We start from the raw sequence: 24988 nt of genomic DNA, 5'->3' as shown, positions 1-24988 counted from the left end.
GGAAGGGTGGATTAGTCAGCATTCAATGGAGAATGATGCAGTGTGCGCAATGGATCTGGGTCGATTGCTCTCTGCAGGGTCGGTGTTGACGAGATTAGAATAAATTAGATTGGCTACAGTGTGGAAACAGGCCCTTCAGCCCAACAAGTCCACATCGATCCTCTGAAGAGTAACCCGCCCAGACCCGTTTCTCACTGAATAATGCATCGATGACAATTTAGAATGGCCAATTCACTCGACCTGCCCGTCTTTGGACTGTGGGAGGAAACCCGAGCAAACCCACGCAGACTCTGGGAGAATGTGCAAACTCGACACGGAATCGACTCCCGACAGTTGGAATCGAGCCTGGGTCCCTAGTAGCGCTGTCAGGCAGCAGTGAGAACCACTGAGCGACTCGTCGGGCGGAATGGCCTGTTTCCAAACTGGAGAGATCCTATGCTTCTGTGATTTCTGTCCAGACATAATTGGGAATTGTCATTCGCTCGCTTGGAGTGACTGGGGTCAGCGATCTCAAAGTTAAATCCGTCAACACACACAGCCCCGTTCTTTGCCTGCAGAAAAAAGAAGTTTGTGGATTTCAACTCAACGCTGTAAGTGACAAAAACAGAAGTTGCAGGAAAAGCTCAACAGGTTTGAGAGGAGACAGGTGTCTGTCACTTCAGGGCAATGACCTTGGTGTTTCAGACATCAATTCCCAAGCTCTTGATTGACAAAAACAGCAGCAAGCGGTCAGACCAACAGGGTTTTTTCTGAGCTCGACTCGTTCATCCGGTGGTTGGAGGGTGAACGCTCGTGCTGCCAAAGGAGCCGCTTGGACCACAAACTGGCGTGGAGCGATTCCAACAAAGTGCTCCTCAGTCTCATCCCGAGTGTTGAAACAGAGTCGGCTTTGGTCGGGTCGGGCAGCACGGTTGACGAGGCCCCAGTGAGATTTGAACTCACGACCCCTGGTTTACAAGACCAGTGCTCTAACCGCTGAGCTATGGAGCCGGGTGGCGCCGCGATTAGCGCTCGCGGCTGATTGGTTCACACTGGCTGACTCAAAGCGCTTGGGACACAGGTTCCAATCGACCCTCGCGTCACCGTCTGTGCAGTTTGAACATTCTGCCCGCGCGTGGGTTTGCTCCGGCTGCTCCGGTTACCGCTCTCAGTACAAAGATGTGTAGCGTTTGCGGGATTGGCCATGCTTCATTGTCCCATTGTGTCCGGTGATTGTGCGGGCCCGGAAGGGTGGATTAGTCAGCATTCAATGGAGAATGATGCAGTGTGCGCAATGGATCTGGGTCGATTGCTCTCTGCAGGGTCGGTGTTGACGAGATTAGAATAAATTAGATTGGCTACAGTGTGGAAACAGGCCCTTCAGCCCAACAAGTCCACATCGATCCTCTGAAGAGTAACCCGCCCAGACCCGTTTCTCACTGAATAATGCATCGATGACAATTTAGAATGGCCAATTCACTCGACCTGCCCGTCTTTGGACTGTGGGAGGAAACCCGAGCAAACCCACGCAGACTCTGGGAGAATGTGCAAACTCGACACGGAATCGACTCCCGACAGTTGGAATCGAGCCTGGGTCCCTAGTAGCGCTGTCAGGCAGCAGTGAGAACCACTGAGCGACTCGTCGGGCGGAATGGCCTGTTTCCAAACTGGAGAGATCCTATGCTTCTGTGATTTCTGTCCAGACATAATTGGGAATTGTCATTCGCTCGCTTGGAGTGACTGGGGTCAGCGATCTCAAAGTTAAATCCGTCAACACACACAGCCCCGTTCTTTGCCTGCAGAAAAAAGAAGTTTGTGGATTTCAACTCAACGCTGTAAGTGACAAAAACAGAAGTTGCAGGAAAAGCTCAACAGGTTTGAGAGGAGACAGGTGTCTGTCACTTCAGGGCAATGACCTTGGTGTTTCAGACATCAATTCCCAAGCTCTTGATTGACAAAAACAGCAGCAAGCGGTCAGACCAACAGGGTTTTTTCTGAGCTCGACTCGTTCATCCGGTGGTTGGAGGGTGAACGCTCGTGCTGCCAAAGGAGCCGCTTGGACCACAAACTGGCGTGGAGCGATTCCAACAAAGTGCTCCTCAGTCTCATCCCGAGCGTTGAAACAGAGTCGGCTCTGGCCGGGCCGGGCAGCACGGATGACGAGGCCCCAGTGAGATTTGAACTCACGACCCCTGGTTTACAAGACCAGTGCTCTAACCGCTGAGCTATGGAGCCGGGTGGCGCTGCGTTCAGCGCTCGCGGCTGATTGGTTCACACTGGCTGACTCAAAGCGCTTGGGACACAGGTTCCAATCGACCCTCGCGTCACCGTCTGTGCAGTTTGAACATTCTGCCCGCGCGTGGGTTTGCTCCGGCTGCTCCGGTTACCGCTCTCAGTACAAAGATGTGTAGCGTTTGCGGGATTGGCCATGCTTCATTGTCCCATTGTGTCCGGTGATTGTGCGGGCCCGGAAGGGTGGATTAGTCAGCATTCAATGGAGAATGATGCAGTGTGCGCAATGGATCTGGGTCGATTGCTCTCTGCAGGGTCGGTGTTGACGAGATTAGAATAAATTAGATTGGCTACAGTGTGGAAACAGGCCCTTCAGCCCAACAAGTCCACATCGATCCTCTGAAGAGTAACCCGCCCAGACCCGTTTCTCACTGAATAATGCATCGATGACAATTTAGAATGGCCAATTCACTCGACCTGCCCGTCTTTGGACTGTGGGAGGAAACCGGAGCAAACCCACGCAGACTCTGGGAGAATGTGCAAACTCGACACGGAATCGACTCCCGACAGTTGGAATCGAGCCTGGGTCCCTAGTAGCGCTGTCAGGCAGCAGTGAGAACCACTGAGCGACTCGTCGGGCGGAATGGCCTGTTTCCAAACTGGAGAGATCCTATGCTTCTGTGATTTCTGTCCAGACATAATTGGGAATTGTCATTCGCTCGCTTGGAGTGACTGGGGTCAGCGATCTCAAAGTTAAATCCGTCAACACACACAGCCCCGTTCTTTGCCTGCAGAAAAAAGAAGTTTGTGGATTTCAACTCAACGCTGTAAGTGACAAAAACAGAAGTTGCAGGAAAAGCTCAACAGGTTTGAGAGGAGACAGGTGTCTGTCACTTCAGGGCAATGACCTTGGTGTTTCAGACATCAATTCCCAAGCTCTTGATTGACAAAAACAGCAGCAAGCTGTCAGACCAACAGGGTTTTTTCTGAGCTCGACTCGTTCATCCGGTGGTTGGAGGGTGAACGCTCGTGCTGCCAAAGGAGCCGCTTGGACCACAAACTGGCGTGGAGCGATTCCAACAAAGTGCTCCTCAGTCTCATCCCGAGCGTTGAAACAGAGTCGGCTTTGGTCGGGTCGGGCAGCACGGTTGACGAGGCCCCAGTGAGATTTGAACTCACGACCCCTGGTTTACAAGACCAGTGCTCTAACCGCTGAGCTATGGAGCCGGGTGGCGCCGCGCTCAGCGCTCGCGGCTGATTGGTTCACACTGGCTGACTCAAAGCGCTTGGGACACAGGTTCCAATCGACCCTCGCGTCACCGTCTGTGCAGTTTGAACATTCTGCCCGCGCGTGGGTTTGCTCCGGCTGCTCCGGTTACCGCTCTCAGTACAAAGATGTGTAGCGTTTGCGGGATTGGCCATGCTTCATTGTCCCATTGTGTCCGGTGATTGTGCGGGCCCGGAAGGGTGGATTAGTCAGCATTCAATGGAGAATGATGCAGTGTGCGCAATGGATCTGGGTCGATTGCTCTCTGCAGGGTCGGTGTTGACGAGATTAGAATAAATTAGATTGGCTACAGTGTGGAAACAGGCCCTTCAGCCCAACAAGTCCACATCGATCCTCTGAAGAGTAACCCGCCCAGACCCGTTTCTCACTGAATAATGCATCGATGACAATTTAGAATGGCCAATTCACTCGACCTGCCCGTCTTTGGACTGTGGGAGGAAACCCGAGCAAACCCACGCAGACTCTGGGAGAATGTGCAAACTCGACACGGAATCGACTCCCGACAGTTGGAATCGAGCCTGGGTCCCTAGTAGCGCTGTTAGGCAGCAGTGAGAACCACTGAGCGACTCGTCGGGCGGAATGGCCTGTTTCCAAACTGGAGAGATCCTATGCTTCTGTGATTTCTGTCCAGACATAATTGGGAATTGTCATTCGCTCGCTTGGAGTGACTGGGGTCAGCGATCTCAAAGTTAAATCCGTCAACACACACAGCCCCGTTCTTTGCCTGCAGAAAAAAGAAGTTTGTGGATTTCAACTCAACGCTGTAAGTGACAAAAACAGAAGTTGCAGGAAAAGCTCAACAGGTTTGAGAGGAGACAGGTGTCTGTCACTTCAGGGTAATGACCTTGGTGTTTCAGACATCAATTCCCAAGCTCTTGATTGACAAAAACAGCAGCAAGCGGTCAGACCAACAGGGTTTTTTCTGAGCTCGACTCGTTCATCCGGTGGTTGGAGGGTGAACGCTCGTGCTGCCAAAGGAGCCGCTTGGACCACAAACTGGCGTGGAGCGATTCCAACAAAGTGCTCCTCAGTCTCATCCCGAGCGTTGAAACAGAGTCGGCTTTGGTCGGGTCGGGCAGCACGGTTGACGAGGCCCCAGTGAGATTTGAACTCACGACCCCTGGTTTACAAGACCAGTGCTCTAACCGCTGAGCTATGGAGCCGGGTGGCGCCGTGCTTAGCGCTCGCGGCTGATTGGTTCACACTGGCTGACTCAAAGCGCTTGGGACACAGGTTCCAATCGACCCTCGCGTCACCGTCTGTGCAGTTTGAACATTCTGCCCGCGCGTGGGTTTGCTCCGGCTGCTCCGGTTACCGCTCTCAGTACAAAGATGTGTAGCGTTTGCGGGATTGGCCATGCTTCATTGTCCCATTGTGTCCGGTGATTGTGCGGGCCCGGAAGGGTGGATTAGTCAGCATTCAATGGAGAATGATGCAGTGTGCGCAATGGATCTGGGTCGATTGCTCTCTGCAGGGTCGGTGTTGACGAGATTAGAATAAATTAGATTGGCTACAGTGTGGAAACAGGCCCTTCAGCCCAACAAGTCCACATCGATCCTCTGAAGAGTAACCCGCCCAGACCCGTTTCTCACTGAATAATGCATCGATGACAATTTAGAATGGCCAATTCACTCGACCTGCCCGTCTTTGGACTGTGGGAGGAAACCCGAGCAAACCCACGCAGACTCTGGGAGAATGTGCAAACTCGACACGGAATCGACTCCCGACAGTTGGAATCGAGCCTGGGTCCGTAGTAGCGATGTCAGGCAGCAGTGAGAACCACTGAGCGACTCGTCGGGCGGAATGGCCTGTTTCCAAACTGGAGAGATCCTATGCTTCTGTGATTTCTGTCCAGACATAATTGGGAATTGTCATTCGCTCGCTTGGAGTGACTGGGGTCAGCGATCTCAAAGTTAAATCCGTCAACACACACAGCCCCGTTCTTTGCCTGCAGAAAAAAGAAGTTTGTGGATTTCAACTCAACGCTGTAAGTGACAAAAACAGAAGTTGCAGGAAAAGCTCAACAGGTTTGAGAGGAGACAGGTGTCTGTCACTTCAGGGCAATGACCTTGGTGTTTCAGACATCAATTCCCAAGCTCTTGATTGACAAAAACAGCAGCAAGCTGTCAGACCAACAGGGTTTTTTCTGAGCTCGACTCGTTCATCCGGTGGTTGGAGGGTGAACGCTCGTGCTGCCAAAGGAGCCGCTTGGACCACAAACTGGCGTGGAGCGATTCCCGAGCGTTGAAACAGAGTCGGCTTTGGTCGGGTCGGGCAGCACGGTTGACGAGGCCCCAGTGAGATTTGAACTTACGACCCCTGGTTTACAAGACCAGTGCTCTAACCGCTGAGCTATGGAGCCGGGTGGCGCCGCGCTCAGCGCTCGCGGCTGATTGGTTCACACTGGCTGACTCAAAGCGCTTGGGACACAGGTTCCAATCGACCCTCGCGTCACCGTCTGTGCAGTTTGAACATTCTGCCCGCGCGTGGGTTTGCTCCGGCTGCTCCGGTTACCGCTCTCAGTACAAAGATGTGTAGCGTTTGCGGGATTGGCCATGCTTCATTGTCCCATTGTGTCCGGTGATTGTGCGGGCCCGGAAGGGTGGATTAGTCAGCATTCAATGGAGAATGATGCAGTGTGCGCAATGGATCTGGGTCGATTGCTCTCTGCAGGGTCGGTGTTGACGAGATTAGAATAAATTAGATTGGCTACAGTGTGGAAACAGGCCCTTCAGCCCAACAAGTCCACATCGATCCTCTGAAGAGTAACCCGCCCAGACCCGTTTCTCACTGAATAATGCATCGATGACAATTTAGAATGGCCAATTCACTCGACCTGCCCGTCTTTGGACTGTGGGAGGAAACCGGAGCAAACCCACGCAGACTCTGGGAGAATGTGCAAACTCGACACGGAATCGACTCCCGACAGTTGGAATCGAGCCTGGGTCCCTAGTAGCGCTGTTAGGCAGCAGTGAGAACCACTGAGCGACTCGTCGGGCGGAATGGCCTGTTTCCAAACTGGAGAGATCCTATGCTTCTGTGATTTCTGTCCAGACATAATTGGGAATTGTCATTCGCTCGCTTGGAGTGACTGGGGTCAGCGATCTCAAAGTTAAATCCGTCAACACACACAGCCCCGTTCTTTGCCTGCAGAAAAAAGAAGTTTGTGGATTTCAACTCAACGCTGTAAGTGACAAAAACAGAAGTTGCAGGAAAAGCTCAACAGGTTTGAGAGGAGACAGGTGTCTGTCACTTCAGGGTAATGACCTTGGTGTTTCAGACATCAATTCCCAAGCTCTTGATTGACAAAAACAGCAGCAAGCGGTCAGACCAACAGGGTTTTTTCTGAGCTCGACTCGTTCATCCGGTGGTTGGAGGGTGAATGCTCGTGCTGCCAAAGGAGCCGCTTGGACCACAAACTGGCGTGGAGCGATTTCAACAAAGTGCTCCTCAGTCTCATCCCGAGCGTTGAAACAGAGTCGGCTCTGGCCGGGGCGGGCAGCACGGATGACGAGGCCCCAGTGAGATTTGAACTCACGACCCCTGGTTTACAAGACCAGTGCTCTAACCGCTGAGCTATGGAGCCGGGTGCCGCTGCGCTCAGCAGCTCGCGGCTGATTGGTTCACACTGGCTGACTCAAAGCGCTTGGGACACAGGTTCCAATCGACCCTCGCGTCACCGTCTGTGCAGTTTGAACATTCTGCCCGCGCGTGGGTTTGCTCCGGCTGCTCCGGTTACCGCTCTCAGTACAAAGATGTGTAGCGTTTGCGGGATTGGCCATGCTTCATTGTCCCATTGTGTCCGGTGATTGTGCGGGCCCGGAAGGGTGGATTAGTCAGCATTCAATGGAGAATGATGCAGTGTGCGCAATGGATCTGGGTCGATTGCTCTCTGCAGGGTCGGTGTTGACGAGATTAGAATAAATTAGATTGGCTACAGTGTGGAAACAGGCCCTTCAGCCCAACAAGTCCACATCGATCCTCTGAAGAGTAACCCGCCCAGACCCGTTTCTCACTGAATAATGCATCGATGACAATTTAGAATGGCCAATTCACTCGACCTGCCCGTCTTTGGACTGTGGGAGGAAACCCGAGCAAACCCACGCAGACTCTGGGAGAATGTGCAAACTCGACACGGAATCGACTCCCGACAGTTGGAATCGAGCCTGGGTCCCTAGTAGCGCTGTCAGGCAGCAGTGAGAACCACTGAGCGACTCGTCGGGCGGAATGGCCTGTTTCCAAACTGGAGAGATCCTATGCTTCTGTGATTTCTGTCCAGACATAATTGGGAATTGTCATTCGCTCGCTTGGAGTGACTGGGGTCAGCGATCTCAAAGTTAAATCCGTCAACACACACAGCCCCGTTCTTTGCCTGCAGAAAAAAGAAGTTTGTGGATTTCAACTCAACGCTGTAAGTGACAAAAACAGAAGTTGCAGGAAAAGCTCAACAGGTTTGAGAGGAGACAGGTGTCTGTCACTTCAGGGCAATGACCTTGGTGTTTCAGACATCAATTCCCAAGCTCTTGATTGACAAAAACAGCAGCAAGCGGTCAGACCAACAGGGTTTTTTCTGAGCTCGACTCGTTCATCCGGTGGTTGGAGGGTGAACGCTCGTGCTGCCAAAGGAGCCGCTTGGACCACAAACTGGCGTGGAGCGATTCCAACAAAGTGCTCCTCAGTCTCATCCCGAGCGTTGAAACAGAGTCGGCTCTGGCCGGGCCGGGCAGCACGGATGACGAGGCCCCAGTGAGATTTGAACTCACGACCCCTGGTTTACAAGACCAGTGCTCTAACCGCTGAGCTATGGAGCCGGGTGGCGCTGCGTTCAGCGCTCGCGGCTGATTGGTTCACACTGGCTGACTCAAAGCGCTTGGGACACAGGTTCCAATCGACCCTCGCGTCACCGTCTGTGCAGTTTGAACATTCTGCCCGCGCGTGGGTTTGCTCCGGCTGCTCCGGTTACCGCTCTCAGTACAAAGATGTGTAGCGTTTGCGGGATTGGCCATGCTTCATTGTCCCATTGTGTCCGGTGATTGTGCGGGCCCGGAAGGGTGGATTAGTCAGCATTCAATGGAGAATGATGCAGTGTGCGCAATGGATCTGGGTCGATTGCTCTCTGCAGGGTCGGTGTTGACGAGATTAGAATAAATTAGATTGGCTACAGTGTGGAAACAGGCCCTTCAGCCCAACAAGTCCACATCGATCCTCTGAAGAGTAACCCGCCCAGACCCGTTTCTCACTGAATAATGCATCGATGACAATTTAGAATGGCCAATTCACTCGACCTGCCCGTCTTTGGACTGTGGGAGGAAACCGGAGCAAACCCACGCAGACTCTGGGAGAATGTGCAAACTCGACACGGAATCGACTCCCGACAGTTGGAATCGAGCCTGGGTCCCTAGTAGCGCTGTCAGGCAGCAGTGAGAACCACTGAGCGACTCGTCGGGCGGAATGGCCTGTTTCCAAACTGGAGAGATCCTATGCTTCTGTGATTTCTGTCCAGACATAATTGGGAATTGTCATTCGCTCGCTTGGAGTGACTGGGGTCAGCGATCTCAAAGTTAAATCCGTCAACACACACAGCCCCGTTCTTTGCCTGCAGAAAAAAGAAGTTTGTGGATTTCAACTCAACGCTGTAAGTGACAAAAACAGAAGTTGCAGGAAAAGCTCAACAGGTTTGAGAGGAGACAGGTGTCTGTCACTTCAGGGCAATGACCTTGGTGTTTCAGACATCAATTCCCAAGCTCTTGATTGACAAAAACAGCAGCAAGCTGTCAGACCAACAGGGTTTTTTCTGAGCTCGACTCGTTCATCCGGTGGTTGGAGGGTGAACGCTCGTGCTGCCAAAGGAGCCGCTTGGACCACAAACTGGCGTGGAGCGATTCCAACAAAGTGCTCCTCAGTCTCATCCCGAGCGTTGAAACAGAGTCGGCTTTGGTCGGGTCGGGCAGCACGGTTGACGAGGCCCCAGTGAGATTTGAACTCACGACCCCTGGTTTACAAGACCAGTGCTCTAACCGCTGAGCTATGGAGCCGGGTGGCGCCGCGCTCAGCGCTCGCGGCTGATTGGTTCACACTGGCTGACTCAAAGCGCTTGGGACACAGGTTCCAATCGACCCTCGCGTCACCGTCTGTGCAGTTTGAACATTCTGCCCGCGCGTGGGTTTGCTCCGGCTGCTCCGGTTACCGCTCTCAGTACAAAGATGTGTAGCGTTTGCGGGATTGGCCATGCTTCATTGTCCCATTGTGTCCGGTGATTGTGCGGGCCCGGAAGGGTGGATTAGTCAGCATTCAATGGAGAATGATGCAGTGTGCGCAATGGATCTGGGTCGATTGCTCTCTGCAGGGTCGGTGTTGACGAGATTAGAATAAATTAGATTGGCTACAGTGTGGAAACAGGCCCTTCAGCCCAACAAGTCCACATCGATCCTCTGAAGAGTAACCCGCCCAGACCCGTTTCTCACTGAATAATGCATCGATGACAATTTAGAATGGCCAATTCACTCGACCTGCCCGTCTTTGGACTGTGGGAGGAAACCCGAGCAAACCCACGCAGACTCTGGGAGAATGTGCAAACTCGACACGGAATCGACTCCCGACAGTTGGAATCGAGCCTGGGTCCCTAGTAGCGCTGTTAGGCAGCAGTGAGAACCACTGAGCGACTCGTCGGGCGGAATGGCCTGTTTCCAAACTGGAGAGATCCTATGCTTCTGTGATTTCTGTCCAGACATAATTGGGAATTGTCATTCGCTCGCTTGGAGTGACTGGGGTCAGCGATCTCAAAGTTAAATCCGTCAACACACACAGCCCCGTTCTTTGCCTGCAGAAAAAAGAAGTTTGTGGATTTCAACTCAACGCTGTAAGTGACAAAAACAGAAGTTGCAGGAAAAGCTCAACAGGTTTGAGAGGAGACAGGTGTCTGTCACTTCAGGGTAATGACCTTGGTGTTTCAGACATCAATTCCCAAGCTCTTGATTGACAAAAACAGCAGCAAGCGGTCAGACCAACAGGGTTTTTTCTGAGCTCGACTCGTTCATCCGGTGGTTGGAGGGTGAACGCTCGTGCTGCCAAAGGAGCCGCTTGGACCACAAACTGGCGTGGAGCGATTCCAACAAAGTGCTCCTCAGTCTCATCCCGAGCGTTGAAACAGAGTCGGCTTTGGTCGGGTCGGGCAGCACGGTTGACGAGGCCCCAGTGAGATTTGAACTCACGACCCCTGGTTTACAAGACCAGTGCTCTAACCGCTGAGCTATGGAGCCGGGTGGCGCCGTGCTTAGCGCTCGCGGCTGATTGGTTCACACTGGCTGACTCAAAGCGCTTGGGACACAGGTTCCAATCGACCCTCGCGTCACCGTCTGTGCAGTTTGAACATTCTGCCCGCGCGTGGGTTTGCTCCGGCTGCTCCGGTTACCGCTCTCAGTACAAAGATGTGTAGCGTTTGCGGGATTGGCCATGCTTCATTGTCCCATTGTGTCCGGTGATTGTGCGGGCCCGGAAGGGTGGATTAGTCAGCATTCAATGGAGAATGATGCAGTGTGCGCAATGGATCTGGGTCGATTGCTCTCTGCAGGGTCGGTGTTGACGAGATTAGAATAAATTAGATTGGCTACAGTGTGGAAACAGGCCCTTCAGCCCAACAAGTCCACATCGATCCTCTGAAGAGTAACCCGCCCAGACCCGTTTCTCACTGAATAATGCATCGATGACAATTTAGAATGGCCAATTCACTCGACCTGCCCGTCTTTGGACTGTGGGAGGAAACCCGAGCAAACCCACGCAGACTCTGGGAGAATGTGCAAACTCGACACGGAATCGACTCCCGACAGTTGGAATCGAGCCTGGGTCCGTAGTAGCGATGTCAGGCAGCAGTGAGAACCACTGAGCGACTCGTCGGGCGGAATGGCCTGTTTCCAAACTGGAGAGATCCTATGCTTCTGTGATTTCTGTCCAGACATAATTGGGAATTGTCATTCGCTCGCTTGGAGTGACTGGGGTCAGCGATCTCAAAGTTAAATCCGTCAACACACACAGCCCCGTTCTTTGCCTGCAGAAAAAAGAAGTTTGTGGATTTCAACTCAACGCTGTAAGTGACAAAAACAGAAGTTGCAGGAAAAGCTCAACAGGTTTGAGAGGAGACAGGTGTCTGTCACTTCAGGGCAATGACCTTGGTGTTTCAGACATCAATTCCCAAGCTCTTGATTGACAAAAACAGCAGCAAGCTGTCAGACCAACAGGGTTTTTTCTGAGCTCGACTCGTTCATCCGGTGGTTGGAGGGTGAACGCTCGTGCTGCCAAAGGAGCCGCTTGGACCACAAACTGGCGTGGAGCGATTCCCGAGCGTTGAAACAGAGTCGGCTTTGGTCGGGTCGGGCAGCACGGTTGACGAGGCCCCAGTGAGATTTGAACTTACGACCCCTGGTTTACAAGACCAGTGCTCTAACCGCTGAGCTATGGAGCCGGGTGGCGCCGCGCTCAGCGCTCGCGGCTGATTGGTTCACACTGGCTGACTCAAAGCGCTTGGGACACAGGTTCCAATCGACCCTCGCGTCACCGTCTGTGCAGTTTGAACATTCTGCCCGCGCGTGGGTTTGCTCCGGCTGCTCCGGTTACCGCTCTCAGTACAAAGATGTGTAGCGTTTGCGGGATTGGCCATGCTTCATTGTCCCATTGTGTCCGGTGATTGTGCGGGCCCGGAAGGGTGGATTAGTCAGCATTCAATGGAGAATGATGCAGTGTGCGCAATGGATCTGGGTCGATTGCTCTCTGCAGGGTCGGTGTTGACGAGATTAGAATAAATTAGATTGGCTACAGTGTGGAAACAGGCCCTTCAGCCCAACAAGTCCACATCGATCCTCTGAAGAGTAACCCGCCCAGACCCGTTTCTCACTGAATAATGCATCGATGACAATTTAGAATGGCCAATTCACTCGACCTGCCCGTCTTTGGACTGTGGGAGGAAACCGGAGCAAACCCACGCAGACTCTGGGAGAATGTGCAAACTCGACACGGAATCGACTCCCGACAGTTGGAATCGAGCCTGGGTCCCTAGTAGCGCTGTTAGGCAGCAGTGAGAACCACTGAGCGACTCGTCGGGCGGAATGGCCTGTTTCCAAACTGGAGAGATCCTATGCTTCTGTGATTTCTGTCCAGACATAATTGGGAATTGTCATTCGCTCGCTTGGAGTGACTGGGGTCAGCGATCTCAAAGTTAAATCCGTCAACACACACAGCCCCGTTCTTTGCCTGCAGAAAAAAGAAGTTTGTGGATTTCAACTCAACGCTGTAAGTGACAAAAACAGAAGTTGCAGGAAAAGCTCAACAGGTTTGAGAGGAGACAGGTGTCTGTCACTTCAGGGTAATGACCTTGGTGTTTCAGACATCAATTCCCAAGCTCTTGATTGACAAAAACAGCAGCAAGCGGTCAGACCAACAGGGTTTTTTCTGAGCTCGACTCGTTCATCCGGTGGTTGGAGGGTGAATGCTCGTGCTGCCAAAGGAGCCGCTTGGACCACAAACTGGCGTGGAGCGATTTCAACAAAGTGCTCCTCAGTCTCATCCCGAGCGTTGAAACAGAGTCGGCTCTGGCCGGGGCGGGCAGCACGGATGACGAGGCCCCAGTGAGATTTGAACTCACGACCCCTGGTTTACAAGACCAGTGCTCTAACCGCTGAGCTATGGAGCCGGGTGCCGCTGCGCTCAGCAGCTCGCGGCTGATTGGTTCACACTGGCTGACTCAAAGCGCTTGGGACACAGGTTCCAATCGACCCTCGCGTCACCGTCTGTGCAGTTTGAACATTCTGCCCGCGCGTGGGTTTGCTCCGGCTGCTCCGGTTACCGCTCTCAGTACAAAGATGTGTAGCGTTTGCGGGATTGGCCATGCTTCATTGTCCCATTGTGTCCGGTGATTGTGCGGGCCCGGAAGGGTGGATTAGTCAGCATTCAATGGAGAATGATGCAGTGTGCGCAATGGATCTGGGTCGATTGCTCTCTGCAGGGTCGGTGTTGACGAGATTAGAATAAATTAGATTGGCTACAGTGTGGAAACAGGCCCTTCAGCCCAACAAGTCCACATCGATCCTCTGAAGAGTAACCCGCCCAGACCCGTTTCTCACTGAATAATGCATCGATGACAATTTAGAATGGCCAATTCACTCGACCTGCCCGTCTTTGGACTGTGGGAGGAAACCCGAGCAAACCCACGCAGACTCTGGGAGAATGTGCAAACTCGACACGGAATCGACTCCCGACAGTTGGAATCGAGCCTGGGTCCCTAGTAGCGCTGTCAGGCAGCAGTGAGAACCACTGAGCGACTCGTCGGGCGGAATGGCCTGTTTCCAAACTGGAGAGATCCTATGCTTCTGTGATTTCTGTCCAGACATAATTGGGAATTGTCATTCGCTCGCTTGGAGTGACTGGGGTCAGCGATCTCAAAGTTAAATCCGTCAACACACACAGCCCCGTTCTTTGCCTGCAGAAAAAAGAAGTTTGTGGATTTCAACTCAACGCTGTAAGTGACAAAAACAGAAGTTGCAGGAAAAGCTCAACAGGTTTGAGAGGAGACAGGTGTCTGTCACTTCAGGGCAATGACCTTGGTGTTTCAGACATCAATTCCCAAGCTCTTGATTGACAAAAACAGCAGCAAGCGGTCAGACCAACAGGGTTTTTTCTGAGCTCGACTCGTTCATCCGGTGGTTGGAGGGTGAACGCTCGTGCTGCCAAAGGAGCCGCTTGGACCACAAACTGGCGTGGAGCGATTCCAACAAAGTGCTCCTCAGTCTCATCCCGAGTGTTGAAACAGAGTCGGCTTTGGTCGGGTCGGGCAGCACGGTTGACGAGGCCCCAGTGAGATTTGAACTCACGACCCCTGGTTTACAAGACCAGTGCTCTAACCGCTGAGCTATGGAGCCGGGTGGCGCCGCGCTTAGCGCTCGCGGCTGATTGGTTCACACTGGCTGACTCAAAGCGCTTGGGACACAGGTTCCAATCGACCCTCGCGTCACCGTCTGTGCAGTTTGAACATTCTGCCCGCGCGTGGGTTTGCTCCGGCTGCTCCGGTTACCGCTCTCAGTACAAAGATGTGTAGCGTTTGCGGGATTGGCCATGCTTCATTGTCCCATTGTGTCCGGTGATTGTGCGGGCCCGGAAGGGTGGATTAGTCAGCATTCAATGGAGAATGATGCAGTGTGCGCAATGGATCTGGGTCGATTGCTCTCTGCAGGGTCGGTGTTGACGAGATTAGAATAAATTAGATTGGCTACAGTGTGGAAACAGGCCCTTCAGCCCAACAAGTCCACATCGATCCTCTGAAGAGTAACCCGCCCAGACCCGTTTCTCACTGAATAATGCATCGATGACAATTTAGAATGGCCAATTCACTCGACCTGCCCGTCTTTGGACTGTGGGAGGAAACCGGAGCAAACCCACGCAGACTCTGGGAGAATGTGCAAACTCGACACGGAATCGACTCCCGACAGTTGGAATCGAGCCTGGGTCCCTAGTAGCGCTGTTAGGCAGCAGTGAGAACCACTGAGCGACTCGTCGGGCGGAATGGCCTGTTTCCAAACTGGAGAGATCCTATGCTTCTGTGATTTCTGTCCAGACATAATTGGGAATTGTCATTCGCTCGCTTGGAGTGACTGGGGTCAGCGATCTCAAAGTTAAATCCGTCAACACACACAGCCCCGTTCTTTGCCTGCAGAAAAAAGAAGTTTGTGGATTTCAACTCAACGCTGTAAGTGACAAAAACAGAAGTTGCAGGAAAAGCTCAACAGGTTTGAGAGGAGACAGGTGTCTGTCACTTCAGGGTAATGACCTTGGTGTTTCAGACATCAATTCCCAAGCTCTTGATTGACAAAAACAGCAGCAAGCGGTCAGACCAACAGGGTTTTTTCTGAGCTCGACTCGTTCATCCGGTGGTTGGAGGGTGAACGCTCGTGCTGCCAAAGGAGCCGCTTGGACCACAAACTGGCGTGGAGCGATTCCAACAAAGTGCTCCTCAGTCTCATCCCGAGCGTTGAAACAGAGTCGGCTTTGGTCGGGTCGGGCAGCACGGTTGACGAGGCCCCAGTGAGATTTGAACTCACGACCCCTGGTTTACAAGACCAGTGCTCTAACCGCTGAGCTATGGAGCCGGGTGGCGCCGCGCTTAGCGCTCGCGGCTGATTGGTTCACACTGGCTGACTCAAAGCGCTTGGGACACAGGTTCCAATCGACCCTCGCGTCACCGTCTGTGCAGTTTGAACATTCTGCCCGCGCGTGGGTTTGCTCCGGCTGCTCCGGTTACCGCTCTCAGTACAAAGATGTGTAGCGTTTGCGGGATTGGCCATGCTTCATTGTCCCATTGTGTCCGGTGATTGTGCGGGCCCGGAAGGGTGGATTAGTCAGCATTCAATGGAGAATGATGCAGTGTGCGCAATGGATCTGGGTCGATTGCTCTCTGCAGGGTCGGTGTTGACGAGATTAGAATAAATTAGATTGGCTACAGTGTGGAAACAGGCCCTTCAGCCCAACAAGTCCACATCGATCCTCTGAAGAGTAACCCGCCCAGACCCGTTTCTCACTGAATAATGCATCGATGACAATTTAGAATGGCCAATTCACTCGACCTGCCCGTCTTTGGACTGTGGGAGGAAACCCGAGCAAACCCACGCAGACTCTGGGAGAATGTGCAAACTCGACACGGAATCGACTCCCGACAGTTGGAATCGAGCCTGGGTCCCTAGTAGCGCTGTCAGGCAGCAGTGAGAACCACTGAGCGACTCGTCGGGCGGAATGGCCTGTTTCCAAACTGGAGAGATCCTATGCTTCTGTGATTTCTGTCCAGACATAATTGGGAATTGTCATTCGCTCGCTTGGAGTGACTGGGGTCAGCGATCTCAAAGTTAAATCCGTCAACACACACAGCCCCGTTCTTTGCCTGCAGAAAAAAGAAGTTTGTGGATTTCAACTCAACGCTGTAAGTGACAAAAACAGAAGTTGCAGGAAAAGCTCAACAGGTTTGAGAGGAGACAGGTGTCTGTCACTTCAGGGTAATGACCTTGGTGTTTCAGACATCAATTCCCAAGCTCTTGATTGACAAAAACAGCAGCAAGCGGTCAGACCAACAGGGTTTTTTCTGAGCTCGACTCGTTCATCCGGTGGTTGGAGGGTGAACGCTCGTGCTGCCAAAGGAGCCGCTTGGACCACAAACTGGCGTGGAGCGATTCCAACAAAGTGCTCCTCAGTCTCATCCCGAGCGTTGAAACAGAGTCGGCTTTGGTCGGGTCGGGCAGCACGGTTGACGAGGCCCCAGTGAGATTTGAACTCACGACCCCTGGTTTACAAGACCAGTGCTCTAACCGCTGAGCTATGGAGCCGGGTGGCGCCGCGCTTAGCGCTCGCGGCTGATTGGTTCACACTGGCTGACTCAAAGCGCTTGGGACACAGGTTCCAATCGACCCTCGCGTCACCGTCTGTGCAGTTTGAACATTCTGCCCGCGCGTGGGTTTGCTCCGGCTGCTCCGGTTACCGCTCTCAGTACAAAGATGTGTAGCGTTTGCGGGATTGGCCATGCTTCATTGTCCCATTGTGTCCGGTGATTGTGCGGGCCCGGAAGGGTGGATTAGTCAGCATTCAATGGAGAATGATGCAGTGTGCGCAATGGATCTGGGTCGATTGCTCTCTGCAGGGTCGGTGTTGACGAGATTAGAATAAATTAGATTGGCTACAGTGTGGAAACAGGCCCTTCAGCCCAACAAGTCCACATCGATCCTCTGAAGAGTAACCCGCCCAGACCCGTTTCTCACTGAATAATGCATCGATGACAATTTAGAATGGCCAATTCACTCGACCTGCCCGTCTTTGGACTGTGGGAGGAAACCCGAGCAAACCCACGCAGACTCTGGGAGAATGTGCAAACTCGACACGGAATCGACTCCCGACAGTTGGAATCGAGCCTGGGTCCCTAGTAGCGCTGTCAGGCAGCAGTGAGAACCACTGAGCGACTCGTCGGGCGGAATGGCCTGTTTCCAAACTGGAGAGATCCTATGCTTCTGTGATTTCTGTCCAGACATAATTGGGAATTGTCATTCGCTCGCTTGGAGTGACTGGGGTCAGCGATCTCAAAGTTAAATCCGTCAACACACACAGCCCCGTTCTTTGCCTGCAGAAAAAAGAAGTTTGTGGATTTCAACTCAACGCTGTAAGTGACAAAAACAGAAGTTGCAGGAAAAGCTCAACAGGTTTGAGAGGAGACAGGTGTCTGTCACTTCAGGGCAATGACCTTGGTGTTTCAGACATCAATTCCCAAGCTCTTGATTGACAAAAACAGCAGCAAGCGGTCAGACCAACAGGGTTTTTTCTGAGCTCGACTCGTTCATCCGGTGGTTGGAGGGTGAACGCTCGTGCTGCCAAAGGAGCCGCTTGGACCACAAACTGGCGTGGAGCGATTCCAACAAAGTGCTCCTCAGTCTCATCCCGAGCGTTGAAACAGAGTCGGCTCTGGCCGGGCCGGGCAGCACGGATGACGAGGCCCCAGTGAGATTTGAACTCACGACCCCTGGTTTACAAGACCAGTGCTCTAACCGCTGAGCTATGGAGCCGGGTGGCGCTGCGTTCAGCGCTCGCGGCTGATTGGTTCACACTGGCTGACTCAAAGCGCTTGGGACACAGGTTCCAATCGACCCTCGCGTCACCGTCTGTGCAGTTTGAACATTCTGCCCGCGCGTGGGTTTGCTCCGGCTGCTCCGGTTACCGCTCTCAGTACAAAGATGTGTAGCGTTTGCGGGATTGGCCATGCTTCATTGTCCCATTGTGTCCGGTGATTGTGCGGGCCCGGAAGGGTGGATTAGTCAGCATTCAATGGAGAATGATGCAGTGTGCGCAATGGATCTGGGTCGATTGCTCTCTGCAGGGTCGGTGTTGACGAGATTAGAATAAATTAGATTGGCTACAGTGTGGAAACAGGCCCTTCAGCCCAACAAGTCCACATCGATCCTCTGAAGAGTAACCCGCCCAGACCCGTTTCTCACTGAATAATGCATCGATGACAATTTAGAATGGCCAATTCACTCGACCTGCCCGTCTTTGGACTGTGGGAGGAAACCCGAGCAAACCCACGCAGACTCTGGGAGAATGTGCAAACTCGACACGGAATCGACTCCCGACAGTTGGAATCGAGCCTGGGTCCCTAGTAGCGCTGTCAGGCAGCAGTGAGAACCACTGAGCGACTCGTCGGGCGGAATGGCCTGTTTCCAAACTGGAGAGATCCTATGCTTCTGTGATTTCTGTCCAGACATAATTGGGAATTGTCATTCGCTCGCTTGGAGTGACTGGGGTCAGCAATCTCAAAGTTAAATCCGTCAACACACACAGCCCCGTTCTTTGCCTGCAGAAAAAAGAAGTTTGTGGATTTCAACTCAACGCTGTAAATGACAAAAACAGAAGTTGCAGGAAAAGCTCAACAGGTTTGAGAGGAGACAGGTGTCTGTCACTTCAGGGCAATGACCTTGGTGTTTCAGACATCAATTCCCAAGCTCTTGATTGACAAAAACAGCAGCAAGCTGTCAGACCAACAGGGTTTTTTCTGAGCTCGACTCGTTCATCCGGTGGTTGGAGGGTGAACGCTCGTGCTGCCAAAGGAGCCGCTTGGACCACAAACTGGCGTGGAGCGATTCCAACAAAGTGCTCCTCAGTCTCATCCCGAGCGTTGAAACAGAGTCGGCTTTGGTCGGGTCGGGCAGCACGGTTGACGAGGCCCCCGTGAGATTTGAACTCACGACCCCTGGTTTACAAGACCAGTGCTCTAACCGCTGAGCTATGGAGCCGGGTGGCGCCGCGCCTAGCGCTCGCGGCTGATTGGTTCACACTGGCTGACTCAAAGCGCTTGGGACACAGGTTCCAATCGACCCTCGCGTCACCGTCTGTGCAGTTTGAACATTCTGCCCGCGCGTGGGTTTGCTCCGGCTGCTCCGGTTACCGCTCTCAGTACAAAGATGTGTAGCGTTTGCGGGATTGGCCATGCTTCATTGTCCCATTGTGTCCGGTGATTGTGCGGGCCCGGAAGGGTGGATTAGTCAGCATTCAATGGAGAATGATGCAGTGTGCGCAATGGATCTGGGTCGATTGCTCTCTGCAGGGTCGGTGTTGACGAGATTAGAATAAATTAGATTGGCTACAGTGTGGAAACAGGCCCTTCAGCCCAACAAGTCCACATCGATCCTCTGAAGAGTAACCCGCCCAGACCCGTTTCTCACTGAATAATGCATCGATGACAATTTAGAATGGCCAATTCACTCGACCTGCCCGTCTTTGGACTGTGGGAGGAAACCGGAGCAAACCCACGCAGACTCTGGGAGAATGTGCAAACTCGACACGGAATCGACTCCCGACAGTTGGAATCGAGCCTGGGTCCCTAGTAGCGCTGTCAGGCAGCAGTGAGAACCACTGAGCGACTCGTCGGGCGGAATGGCCTGTTTCCAAACTGGAGAGATCCTATGCTTCTGTGATTTCTGTCCAGACATAATTGGGAATTGTCATTCGCTCGCTTGGAGTGACTGGGGTCAGCAATCTCAAAGTTAAATCCGTCAACACACACAGCCCCGTTCTTTGCCTGCAGAAAAAAGAAGTTTGTGGATTTCAACTCAACGCTGTAAGTGACAAAAACAGAAGTTGCAGGAAAAGCTCAACAGGTTTGAGAGGAGACAGGTGTCTGTCACTTCAGGGCAATGACCTTGGTGTTTCAGACATCAATTCCCAAGCTCTTGATTGACAAAAACAGCAGCAAGCGGTCAGACCAACAGGGTTTTTTCTGAGCTCGACTCGTTCATCCGGTGGTTGGAGGGTGAACGCTCGTGCTGCCAAAGGAGCCGCTTGGACCACAAACTGGCGTGGAGCGATTCCAACAAAGTGCTCCTCAGTCTCATCCCGAGCGTTGAAACAGAGTCGGCTCTGGCCGGGCCGGGCAGCACGGATGACGAGGCCCCAGTGAGATTTGAACTCACGACCCCTGGTTTACAAGACCAGTGCTCTAACCGCTGAGCTATGGAGCCGGGTGGCGCTGCGTTCAGCGCTCGCGGCTGATTGGTTCACACTGGCTGACTCAAAGCGCTTGGGACACAGGTTCCAATCGACCCTCGCGTCACCGTCTGTGCAGTTTGAACATTCTGCCCGCGCGTGGGTTTGCTCCGGCTGCTCCGGTTACCGCTCTCAGTACAAAGATGTGTAGCGTTTGCGGGATTGGCCATGCTTCATTGTCCCATTGTGTCCGGTGATTGTGCGGGCCCGGAAGGGTGGATTAGTCAGCATTCAATGGAGAATGATGCAGTGTGCGCAATGGATCTGGGTCGATTGCTCTCTGCAGGGTCGGTGTTGACGAGATTAGAATAAATTAGATTGGCTACAGTGTGGAAACAGGCCCTTCAGCCCAACAAGTCCACATCGATCCTCTGAAGAGTAACCCGCCCAGACCCGTTTCTCACTGAATAATGCATCGATGACAATTTAGAATGGCCAATTCACTCGACCTGCCCGTCTTTGGACTGTGGGAGGAAACCGGAGCAAACCCACGCAGACTCTGGGAGAATGTGCAAACTCGACACGGAATCGACTCCCGACAGTTGGAATCGAGCCTGGGTCCCTAGTAGCGCTGTCAGGCAGCAGTGAGAACCACTGAGCGACTCGTCGGGCGGAATGGCCTGTTTCCAAACTGGAGAGATCCTATGCTTCTGTGATTTCTGTCCAGACATAATTGGGAATTGTCATTCGCTCGCTTGGAGTGACTGGGGTCAGCGATCTCAAAGTTAAATCCGTCAACACACACAGCCCCGTTCTTTGCCTGCAGAAAAAAGAAGTTTGTGGATTTCAACTCAACGCTGTAAGTGACAAAAACAGAAGTTGCAGGAAAAGCTCAACAGGTTTGAGAGGAGACAGGTGTCTGTCACTTCAGGGCAATGACCTTGGTGTTTCAGACATCAATTCCCAAGCTCTTGATTGACAAAAACAGCAGCAAGCGGTCAGACCAACAGGGTTTTTTCTGAGCTCGACTCGTTCATCCGGTGGTTGGAGGGTGAACGCTCGTGCTGCCAAAGGAGCCGCTTGGACCACAAACTGGCGTGGAGCGATTCCAACAAAGTGCTCCTCAGTCTCATCCCGAGCGTTGAAACAGAGTCGGCTCTGGCCGCGCCGGGCAGCACGGATGACGAGGCCCCAGTGAGATTTGAACTCACGACCCCTGGTTTACAAGACCAGTGCTCTAACCGCTGAGCTATGGAGCCGGGTGGCGCTGCGTTCAGCGCTCGCGGCTGATTGGTTCACACTGGCTGACTCAAAGCGCTTGGGACACAGGTTCCAATCGACCCTCGCGTCACCGTCTGTGCAGTTTGAACATTCTGCCCGCGCGTGGGTTTGCTCCGGCTGCTCCGGTTACCGCTCTCAGTACAAAGATGTGTAGCGTTTGCGGGATTGGCCATGCTTCATTGTCCCATTGTGTCCGGTGATTGTGCGGGCCCGGAAGGGTGGATTAGTCAGCATTCAATGGAGAATGATGCAGTGTGCGCAATGGATCTGGGTCGATTGCTCTCTGCAGGGTCGGTGTTGACGAGATTAGAATAAATTAGATTGGCTACAGTGTGGAAACAGGCCCTTCAGCCCAACAAGTCCACATCGATCCTCTGAAGAGTAACCCGCCCAGACCCGTTTCTCACTGAATAATGCATCGATGACAATTTAGAATGGCCAATTCACTCGACCTGCCCGTCTTTGGACTGTGGGAGGAAACCGGAGCAAACCCACGCAGACTCTGGGAGAATGTGCAAACTCGACACGGAATCGACTCCCGACAGTTGGAATCGAGCCTGGGTCCCTAGTAGCGCTGTCAGGCAGCAGTGAGAACCACTGAGCGACTCGTCGGGCGGAATGGCCTGTTTCCAAACTGGAGAGATCCTATGCTTCTGTGATTTCTGTCCAGACATAATTGGGAATTGTCATTCGCTCGCTTGGAGTGACTGGGGTCAGCGATCTCAAAGTTAAATCCGTCAACACACACAGCCCCGTTCTTTGCCTGCAGAAAAAAGAAGTTTGTGGATTTCAACTCAACGCTGTAAGTGACAAAAACAGAAGTTGCAGGAAAAGCTCAACAGGTTTGAGAGGAGACAGGTGTCTGTCACTTCAGGGCAATGACCTTGGTGTTTCAGACATCAATTCCCAAGCTCTTGATTGACAAAAACAGCAGCAAGCTGTCAGACCAACAGGGTTTTTTCTGAGCTCGACTCGTTCATCCGGTGGTTGGAGGGTGAACGCTCGTGCTGCCAAAGGAGCCGCTTGGACCACAAACTGGCGTGGAGCGATTCCAACAAAGTGCTCCTCAGTCTCATCCCGAGCGTTGAAACAGAGTCGGCTTTGGTCGGGTCGGGCAGCACGGTTGACGAGGCCCCAGTGAGATTTGAACTCACGACCCCTGGTTTACAAGACCAGTGCTCTAACCGCTGAGCTATGGAGCCGGGTGTCGCCGCGCTCAGCGCTCGCGGCTGATTGGTTCACACTGGCTGACTCAAAGCGCTTGGGACACAGGTTCCAATCGACCCTCGCGTCACCGTCTGTGCAGTTTGAACATTCTGCCCGCGCGTGGGTTTGCTCCGGCTGCTCCGGTTACCGCTCTCAGTACAAAGATGTGTAGCGTTTGCGGGATTGGCCATGCTTCATTGTCCCATTGTGTCCGGTGATTGTGCGGGCCCGGAAGGGTGGATTAGTCAGCATTCAATGGAGAATGATGCAGTGTGCGCAATGGATCTGGGTCGATTGCTCTCTGCAGGGTCGGTGTTGACGAGATTAGAATAAATTAGATTGGCTACAGTGTGGAAACAGGCCCTTCAGCCCAACAAGTCCACATCGATCCTCTGAAGAGTAACCCGCCCAGACCCGTTTCTCACTGAATAATGCATCGATGACAATTTAGAATGGCCAATTCACTCGACCTGCCCGTCTTTGGACTGTGGGAGGAAACCGGAGCAAACCCACGCAGACTCTGGGAGAATGTGCAAACTCGACACGGAATCGACTCCCGACAGTTGGAATCGAGCCTGGGTCCCTAGTAGCGCTGTTAGGCAGCAGTGAGAACCACTGAGCGACTCGTCGGGCGGAATGGCCTGTTTCCAAACTGGAGAGATCCTATGCTTCTGTGATTTCTGTCCAGACATAATTGGGAATTGTCATTCGCTCGCTTGGAGTGACTGGGGTCAGCGATCTCAAAGTTAAATCCGTCAACACACACAGCCCCGTTCTTTGCCTGCAGAAAAAAGAAGTTTGTGGATTTCAACTCAACGCTGTAAGTGACAAAAACAGAAGTTGCAGGAAAAGCTCAACAGGTTTGAGAGGAGACAGGTGTCTGTCACTTCAGGGTAATGACCTTGGTGTTTCAGACATCAATTCCCAAGCTCTTGATTGACAAAAACAGCAGCAAGCGGTCAGACCAACAGGGTTTTTTCTGAGCTCGACTCGTTCATCCGGTGGTTGGAGGGTGAACGCTCGTGCTGCCAAAGGAGCCGCTTGGACCACAAACTGGCGTGGAGCGATTCCAACAAAGTGCTCCTCAGTCTCATCCCGAGCGTTGAAACAGAGTCGGCTTTGGTCGGGTCGGGCAGCACGGTTGACGAGGCCCCAGTGAGATTTGAACTCACGACCCCTGGTTTACAAGACCAGTGCTCTAACCGCTGAGCTATGGAGCCGGGTGGCGCCGTGCTTAGCGCTCGCGGCTGATTGGTTCACACTGGCTGACTCAAAGCGCTTGGGACACAGGTTCCAATCGACCCTCGCGTCACCGTCTGTGCAGTTTGAACATTCTGCCCGCGCGTGGGTTTGCTCCGGCTGCTCCGGTTACCGCTCTCAGTACAAAGATGTGTAGCGTTTGCGGGATTGGCCATGCTTCATTGTCCCATTGTGTCCGGTGATTGTGCGGGCCCGGAAGGGTGGATTAGTCAGCATTCAATGGAGAATGATGCAGTGTGCGCAATGGATCTGGGTCGATTGCTCTCTGCAGGGTCGGTGTTGACGAGATTAGAATAAATTAGATTGGCTACAGTGTGGAAACAGGCCCTTCAGCCCAACAAGTCCACATCGATCCTCTGAAGAGTAACCCGCCCAGACCCGTTTCTCACTGAATAATGCATCGATGACAATTTAGAATGGCCAATTCACTCGACCTGCCCGTCTTTGGACTGTGGGAGGAAACCCGAGCAAACCCACGCAGACTCTGGGAGAATGTGCAAACTCGACACGGAATCGACTCCCGACAGTTGGAATCGAGCCTGGGTCCGTAGTAGCGATGTCAGGCAGCAGTGAGAACCACTGAGCGACTCGTCGGGCGGAATGGCCTGTTTCCAAACTGGAGAGATCCTATGCTTCTGTGATTTCTGTCCAGACATAATTGGGAATTGTCATTCGCTCGCTTGGAGTGACTGGGGTCAGCGATCTCAAAGTTAAATCCGTCAACACACACAGCCCCGTTCTTTGCCTGCA

At 52.9% G+C, this 24988-nt stretch overlaps 20 non-coding genes across 20 annotated transcripts; all 20 read right to left on the bottom strand.

Moving 5' to 3' along the window:
• Positions 1-917: 917 nt before the first annotated feature.
• On the bottom strand, positions 918-990 carry trnat-ugu (transfer RNA threonine (anticodon UGU)). Its single transcript has one exon. It is a non-coding gene; the product is annotated as a tRNA-Thr (tRNA).
• A 1151-nt stretch (positions 991-2141) lies between these two features.
• On the bottom strand, positions 2142-2214 carry trnat-ugu (transfer RNA threonine (anticodon UGU)). Its single transcript has one exon. It is a non-coding gene; the product is annotated as a tRNA-Thr (tRNA).
• Positions 2215-3365: 1151 nt separating this feature from the next.
• Positions 3366-3438, bottom strand: trnat-ugu (transfer RNA threonine (anticodon UGU)). The gene has a single exon. It is a non-coding gene; the product is annotated as a tRNA-Thr (tRNA).
• Positions 3439-4589: 1151 nt separating this feature from the next.
• Positions 4590-4662, bottom strand: trnat-ugu (transfer RNA threonine (anticodon UGU)). Its single transcript has one exon. It is a non-coding gene; the product is annotated as a tRNA-Thr (tRNA).
• Positions 4663-5788: 1126 nt separating this feature from the next.
• On the bottom strand, positions 5789-5861 carry trnat-ugu (transfer RNA threonine (anticodon UGU)). Its single transcript has one exon. It is a non-coding gene; the product is annotated as a tRNA-Thr (tRNA).
• A 1151-nt stretch (positions 5862-7012) lies between these two features.
• Positions 7013-7085, bottom strand: trnat-ugu (transfer RNA threonine (anticodon UGU)). Its single transcript has one exon. It is a non-coding gene; the product is annotated as a tRNA-Thr (tRNA).
• Positions 7086-8237: 1152 nt separating this feature from the next.
• On the bottom strand, positions 8238-8310 carry trnat-ugu (transfer RNA threonine (anticodon UGU)). Its single transcript has one exon. It is a non-coding gene; the product is annotated as a tRNA-Thr (tRNA).
• A 1151-nt stretch (positions 8311-9461) lies between these two features.
• On the bottom strand, positions 9462-9534 carry trnat-ugu (transfer RNA threonine (anticodon UGU)). Its single transcript has one exon. It is a non-coding gene; the product is annotated as a tRNA-Thr (tRNA).
• A 1151-nt stretch (positions 9535-10685) lies between these two features.
• On the bottom strand, positions 10686-10758 carry trnat-ugu (transfer RNA threonine (anticodon UGU)). The gene has a single exon. It is a non-coding gene; the product is annotated as a tRNA-Thr (tRNA).
• Positions 10759-11884: 1126 nt separating this feature from the next.
• trnat-ugu (transfer RNA threonine (anticodon UGU)) lies at positions 11885-11957 on the bottom strand. Its single transcript has one exon. It is a non-coding gene; the product is annotated as a tRNA-Thr (tRNA).
• Positions 11958-13108: 1151 nt separating this feature from the next.
• trnat-ugu (transfer RNA threonine (anticodon UGU)) lies at positions 13109-13181 on the bottom strand. Its single transcript has one exon. It is a non-coding gene; the product is annotated as a tRNA-Thr (tRNA).
• A 1152-nt stretch (positions 13182-14333) lies between these two features.
• trnat-ugu (transfer RNA threonine (anticodon UGU)) lies at positions 14334-14406 on the bottom strand. Its single transcript has one exon. It is a non-coding gene; the product is annotated as a tRNA-Thr (tRNA).
• A 1151-nt stretch (positions 14407-15557) lies between these two features.
• trnat-ugu (transfer RNA threonine (anticodon UGU)) lies at positions 15558-15630 on the bottom strand. The gene has a single exon. It is a non-coding gene; the product is annotated as a tRNA-Thr (tRNA).
• A 1151-nt stretch (positions 15631-16781) lies between these two features.
• Positions 16782-16854, bottom strand: trnat-ugu (transfer RNA threonine (anticodon UGU)). Its single transcript has one exon. It is a non-coding gene; the product is annotated as a tRNA-Thr (tRNA).
• Positions 16855-18005: 1151 nt separating this feature from the next.
• On the bottom strand, positions 18006-18078 carry trnat-ugu (transfer RNA threonine (anticodon UGU)). The gene has a single exon. It is a non-coding gene; the product is annotated as a tRNA-Thr (tRNA).
• A 1151-nt stretch (positions 18079-19229) lies between these two features.
• On the bottom strand, positions 19230-19302 carry trnat-ugu (transfer RNA threonine (anticodon UGU)). Its single transcript has one exon. It is a non-coding gene; the product is annotated as a tRNA-Thr (tRNA).
• Positions 19303-20453: 1151 nt separating this feature from the next.
• On the bottom strand, positions 20454-20526 carry trnat-ugu (transfer RNA threonine (anticodon UGU)). Its single transcript has one exon. It is a non-coding gene; the product is annotated as a tRNA-Thr (tRNA).
• A 1151-nt stretch (positions 20527-21677) lies between these two features.
• On the bottom strand, positions 21678-21750 carry trnat-ugu (transfer RNA threonine (anticodon UGU)). Its single transcript has one exon. It is a non-coding gene; the product is annotated as a tRNA-Thr (tRNA).
• Positions 21751-22901: 1151 nt separating this feature from the next.
• On the bottom strand, positions 22902-22974 carry trnat-ugu (transfer RNA threonine (anticodon UGU)). The gene has a single exon. It is a non-coding gene; the product is annotated as a tRNA-Thr (tRNA).
• Positions 22975-24125: 1151 nt separating this feature from the next.
• On the bottom strand, positions 24126-24198 carry trnat-ugu (transfer RNA threonine (anticodon UGU)). Its single transcript has one exon. It is a non-coding gene; the product is annotated as a tRNA-Thr (tRNA).
• Between the last annotated feature and the right edge of the window lie 790 nt (positions 24199-24988).

The sequence above is a fragment of the Chiloscyllium punctatum genome, chromosome 34, assembly GCF_047496795.1.
Source record: "Chiloscyllium punctatum isolate Juve2018m chromosome 34, sChiPun1.3, whole genome shotgun sequence".
Lineage (NCBI taxonomy): Eukaryota > Metazoa > Chordata > Chondrichthyes > Orectolobiformes > Hemiscylliidae > Chiloscyllium > Chiloscyllium punctatum.
Note: the sequence above shows the minus strand (reverse complement) of the source record. Positions and strands in the feature narration are given on the sequence as shown.